Below are 6,531 nucleotides of genomic sequence, written 5' to 3'. Positions count from 1 at the left end.
CACACACACACACACACACACACACACACACACACACACACACACACCCCTTTCAGGTAAAACACTGAAAAGAAACAAGACTTAGAGATTCAAGGATGAATGCTTCATTATTTATATTTTCTCTTTTACCATAAATTGCTTAGTATATTTATATAATATGTAGTTATTTAGATGTAAGCAAAGAACCAATATGCCAGTTTGGCTGGTTACAATTTAGACAACTTCAGGGAATTTGAGAACTCTTTCAAACTACAAGGGAATTAATATTAATGTAGATCATTTGTATCCAAGCATCTATCTTTAAAAATGAAATAATTTGTGAGAAATACTTATATCTAAAGAGTACCTCATTTAATTTTCAGGATCTGGTAAAATTAATTGCTTCAAATTCTAAGTATTATCCAGTTTATTCACCAAGGACATTGGCCTTTCAATCTTGTTTGGATGTCTTGTGGAATAATCCTGTCCAGTCAATTATGCAACATTTGGCCATGCAAGGAAAAAGAGCCCTATAAAATAACAAGCCATGCAAGCGAAATACTGATGAGTTGCTTCTATATTGCTTTCCCCCATTGATGTTATTCTAGTAATTTTGTCCTTGTGTTTAAGATGGTTAACCTGGCACTTATTATTATAACAGCATATGCGAATAAAAGAATAAATTACGAAGTGCATGATTCCTATTGATGTAAGCATTTGTTCTCTATCAGGAATGTGCCTGGTAACAACAGTCAAACAATGCTCTTTACCTTCCAAATTGAACACTGCACAATGCCTGACTTTAGATATAATTACTTCACATAATTGTTTCTGTCAAGAATAAATGAAGCCTTAAAAGAACAATGCAATCATTACAAGTGGAGCATTTTAAGATATATATTATACTAGGCCTTTTACCCTGAGTTGATATTAATGACTAAAGATTCTTAAAGCACGCATCTTCAGGCACCAAAAACAGATATCTGAATGCCTGAACTATTCATGGGTAATTTTAATACACTCTTGTTGCTCAATGAAAACCTATAAGAGCAGTTATTTGTTTGCAGTTAATTTATTCAGCCCAAGCAAAAACATGTTAAAGACACAGGGGAAGAACAGAATGTGGAGTCAACTTCCATGTTTTTAACACCAAATATCACATAGTATGCATTGATAAAGGAAATAATTTCTTCAAGTCACTGAGCTTTATTTTAGAATTCCTGGTTTGCAAAGTATATTTGCATATCACATTCTCAGATTTAAGTATATTTAATGAAAAAGTCATAAGGTGGTTTCCATGCCTATATAAAGCTGAAACAGTTATTCAGTAATTTCTGGGTCTCCAAGACCTTACTATGCCATGGATTTATATACATATCACATATATTAAATTATATATAGTTATACAATTATATAAAATTTTTCTTAAGATTTTATTTGTCAGAGAGAGCGCATGTGCATGCACACACACGCAGGGAGCGTGGCAGACAGAGAGAGAAGCAGGCTCTCCACTGAGCAAGGAGCATGATGCAGGACTCGATCCCAGGACCCTGGGATCATGACCTAAGCTGAAGGCAGACACTCAAACAACTGAGTCACCCAGGCGTCCTAATTATATAAATTTTTTCAGAAGAATCTAAATTGTCTCTCATTAACATATTCAATAAAAAAAATACTGGGGACACTGACCTCATATTTTTCAATATTTATTTCACATTATTGGAAACCTCCTAAGTGTTAAAAGATTTTCTAAGTGTCACTTTAAGTGTCAGGGAATAAGATATAGGGTGCTCTGACTGCAGCAACATAAAGAGGGAAGGCCTGAACTTACTGGAGAAGGGGTTGCCAAGACTTCCCTAGAAAAGTACCGTGGAACTGAGATAGAAGGAAGGACAAACAGGAATTAACTAGACAAAGTGGTGAGGATCATTTTAGGGAACAGCAAGAATTCATTCATTGAGCAGGAAACAGGGACAAACATGAGGATGGAGAATGAATCCGTGTGGCTGGAGTACGCAAATGGCTAGGGAGTGTGGCATAAGAGAAGGTTAAACAGGTAGGCTGGGGTTCAATATATGGGGCTTAATAACTACCTTATTTTTGCCATTTTTAGGAGAAATGGAAAGAACTTAAAGTATTTTAAATATGGAATTAAGATATTTCTATTAGAGCTTTTAAAAGATCCAGTTGATTCCAATGTAGAGAAAGCATTTGGGAGGAGTGGGTATGTGCAAAAGCGATTATAAGAAAGCAGCTAAGAGCTGTTGCAGTAATTCCAACCAAAGATGACAGGAGCTTGGACAACAGAGGTATATATAGTGGGGATAGAGAAAAGCAAACATGCTCCATTTACATTTAAAAGGAAAGAAGTAGGACCTGGTGATAGATTAGACATGGAAAGGGTAAAATAGAAAGATGAACCAAAGACCCCTTCCAGGATTCACCTTGTGCAATTTAGTGCATAATAATCCAACTCAGGATGAAGATTTGAAGATTTCATGGAAGGACCATGATGACCCTTAGATGCAACAGAGGCAAGTCTCTTTGCTGCATTCATATAAAAGAGCTGAAAAAGCAATTGGACAGGTATGTTGTGGTGCTCAGAGACTTCTGAGCTGAAAAACCGTGTAAAGTCTTTGAAGGATGATGCTAACTAAAAGCAGGGGCATGGATGTGCCTTCCTAAGCAAAGAGTACAGAGTAAGAAAATAACCTACATCAGCTCTTGAGGGCTTCCAGATAAACCTCATTCACATGTCATGTTGAAACTATGCAGTTTCTTAAGAATCAGGATGGTGGGAAAGTAGAAGTTGTTTCTTAAAAGTTCAAAGCTGTCACTGATAAATGTCTGTTTGAAAAATTGATAATCGATAGTTATAACCTATATCAGGCCACAGAGCTATAACTGAACACCTTGAAGTCTCGATGTGTCACAGCTAACTGTTCCAATCCTCTCACTGCACCTCCATGAAAAATCTCTATTTAATCTCCAGAAAAATCTTGCACTAAATTCAAAATGTCATCATTCCCACTCCTCATTTCTCACCCTCATAACAGGAATCTGAGCTGAAGACCTTGATCTCATATCCTTTTCTCACGGCCATACAAGTATAACCAGTCAGAAATGCCTATACTACATATAGTTTTTATTTATCTTTTTATTTATCTCCTCAAAACCGATGGTTTTAAATGATGCATAAAGTGTGGAATTTTAACTGCCAGAAGTATCAGTCTAAGGTAGCAAGCAAACCCTTTCTAACTGAAAAAGGTATTTTTCCCTAATTTCTTTTCATTATTTGATGCTGTGGATTTTTCTATCTTCTAAAAAATTCTGTTTTTGCTTTTGTAATGCTATTTTCTCTTTTCTCTGTTTATGTCTCCTTTGCTGGATTCTCTTCCTCTGGCTTCTTAAACATTACAAATTTTCAGTAATGTGTGTGCAGCCTTCTCTTCCCTTAATACCCTCCTTCTGTAATCTCATTCATTCTTGTAGCTTTAAGTGTTGTCTGGGAATAAATGAACATGTAGATGAGTGGAAGGCACATGGGTTTAGTGTCACTTATGACTTAAATTCCAGCCCTACTACTTCCTAACTGCAGAAAGTTTTTTTTTTTCCTTCCTCTCTCTGAGCATCAATTTCCTCAATAAATATATATCATTCTCTATGAATATAGTACAGTCCTTTCATGGATTTTATGAGAACCCACTTGGGTTCAATAGTTGTACCCAATTGGCAGTCAACAAAGGATTTCTCTATTACTAAACACAGTTCTTCAACCCAGAGCTCTAACAAATTTCAGATCTGTATATCCAGTTGCATTTTGACATCTTATCTGGGTAGACAGACAAATCCTCACTCACCAGCTTTCCTCAAACCCACCCCTCTTTCTGGATTTTGTCTCACCTAATTACATCCTTATTTGCCAACTCCCTTCAAGTTACCCAAATCAGAAACCTGAAAACTATCTTAACCTTATTTAATCAGTCATACCCAAGTCATATTGTCTTATGAAGCCATTGCCCATATATATTTACAGTCAATTCCATTGTCTTGATGATTTTTGCACCTTCAACACATTCATCAATTACCCTTCCTAATCAGTCTCCCAGCTGGTTTGTTTCTTCCAGGAATATTCTCCTCCAATCCACCTTATTTGATACTGCCAAAATCATACTTCTGCAACATTATACTTGCTGTGAATTACTTTGCTGAAAAGTTTGTCCCTTCTTAAGATTCTAAGCCAGGTCCTTTGAAGTCTTAGTTTTTACCTAACTTTATCACTCCAACTCCCCAAACCTTAATATTATCTCCAGCCATAGTAAAATATGTGCAATTTCCACACCAGAGTGTAGATTTTTGAGGCTTTTTTTTCTGCCTAGAATATTCACCCCTTTGCATTCACTCTACTCCCACCCATTTATGACCCAAATATCACCTTTCCCTGATTTATCCCTATCCTGGTTAAGGGTCCAACCCACTCCATCTCCTTAACAAATTATATTATTCTGCACTGCCATTATATTTGCTTACAAGTTGTTTTTGTTTTCTCTCACTTGCCTACATTGCCCTTAATGTTTCGATTGTGAGTCGCTTTTATTGTTTTAGCAATATACTAGATATTAAGAATGTGTTTTTAATGAACCAATGACTGATGTATTAACTTTCTTAAAAAAAAAACAACAACACTATAATATCCTTCCTGCAATTGTATTTTCTCATGTCAGAGTATTTCTTCCTTTAATTTATTTTTTTTTAAAGATTTTTTTTATTTATTTGAGAGAGAGAGAAAGGTCAGAGGGAGAAGCAGGCTCCCTGCTGAGCAGGGAGCCCGATGTGGGACTCGATCCCGGGACTCCAGGATCATGACCTGAGCTGAAGGCAGTCGCTTAACCAACTGAGCCACCCAGGCGCCCCTAATTTATTTTTATTAAGAATAATGACCCTGATGACTGAATACCTAGCCCTGCCATTGAGTAGATGTGAGACCTTTGTCAAGTTATGTAGCTTTTATATGTCTCAGTCTCCTTATGTATTATTAACAAGCTCATAGGCGCATTGTGTAAATTTTTTATAAATATTTTGTGAGAATAGAGTTTAGAACAGTAAATTTTGCGTATCATTAGTCTTCAATAGTTTTGCTAATAAAGATGCTAAAAGTAATGCTGGCTCCAAAATCCATTTTTCACTCAAATTCAAAATGTATTTGTTAAATTCTTATCTACAAACCAAAGAGTTTATATGAATATCTAGAGCTATTATCTATTTTCATGTGGTATGATTCAGAACTCTAAGATTATTTTAAAAATATATCAAGTGCTCTGGAATTCCAAAGAATTTTCTGACATAAAAAAGTCAGTGTTTCATGTTCTTTCTCAATTTCTTCAGTGACAACATGTCAGCAAAATAATCTAATGAATATATGTTTTGAATAAATTTAATTAAAACTTATTCTAGGAATCTCCAGTACTGTTATGGATAGATTGTTAGGCCTACATATGAAGTGAAGTTTATGGGAAAATAATCTAGGTTCATAGTCTTTTTTTTTTTTTTAATTTTTGAGCCTATAAGTGAGCAAATGATTTGATTGTGCATTGTTCCATCAATGTAAATGACCATAGGTGATACCCATTATATCCTCCCTGTTATCTTTAGAGATAAATAGCATAATTGCTTAGGGATTCCTTTTGGCAATATGCAGATGAATTAGATACTCAGTTGCTTTGAAAGGTAAATACACAACTTCAGAAATTAAGGTGAGGCAGGGTGCATAATTACACCTTATACTTGCCCATCAAGATATAGGAGATATTTCACAATATACAGGATAGAAAGAGGCCCATTGTTCAGTCCTTAGGTAAGATTAAATCTTTCCAAATTCTCAATCTTGAAAATGTAGTTGACATATTTTTACAGATAAATTCTACTATAAAAAAAGTACTTTTTTCTTGAATCCAAAACTGGATATCTAGACATTCTGTTTTGTTTTACTCTTGGAAGAAAGCCAAATGGCCATGATATGGGTGGGAATATAGTACCATAAACAGGCCATGCTCATGATCTTTGTAAAGGACATATTTACAACCACTGACTTGCATAGTAATGTTTGTTTCCAAATTTAATTAGAATGACTGGAATACAGTATATCATCTTAAAAGCAGCAATTCCTGAATACTGTTTCCTTCTAACCTCTTAGTAAGTGGCTGTCCTCCATGGTTTGAGTTGTCACTGTGTAAATATAGTCAAGATACAATTTTAACTAAGTATAAAACATAAATGACCCTGACTTTTAGCAAATGACATCCATAGTATGAAATTTGCAGGATTAACAGAACTACCTATTAGATAAAAGATGTGTTTTTTTTTTGGTTTTTTTTTTTTTTTTTTTTTTTTTTTTACAGAGTGAGCTGTTAACTGTGTGTTAATAAGATAATATTAAAGCTAATTTTGGAGCATTTCAAGAGGAAAGAGTTAGCAATCACCTTTTCATTTTAAAAACAACAGTAGTGCTACTTGGTCTTGGAATATGATTATTCTTTGAATGCCAAAGGAGGA

This window comes from Callorhinus ursinus, unplaced genomic scaffold (assembly GCF_003265705.2).
Source record: "Callorhinus ursinus isolate GAN/ISIS: 27379988/994484 unplaced genomic scaffold, GSC_fseal_2.0 scaffold7, whole genome shotgun sequence".
Lineage (NCBI taxonomy): Eukaryota > Metazoa > Chordata > Mammalia > Carnivora > Otariidae > Callorhinus > Callorhinus ursinus.
The sequence above is the reverse complement of the archived record's forward strand: the minus strand, read 5'-3'. Positions refer to the sequence as shown.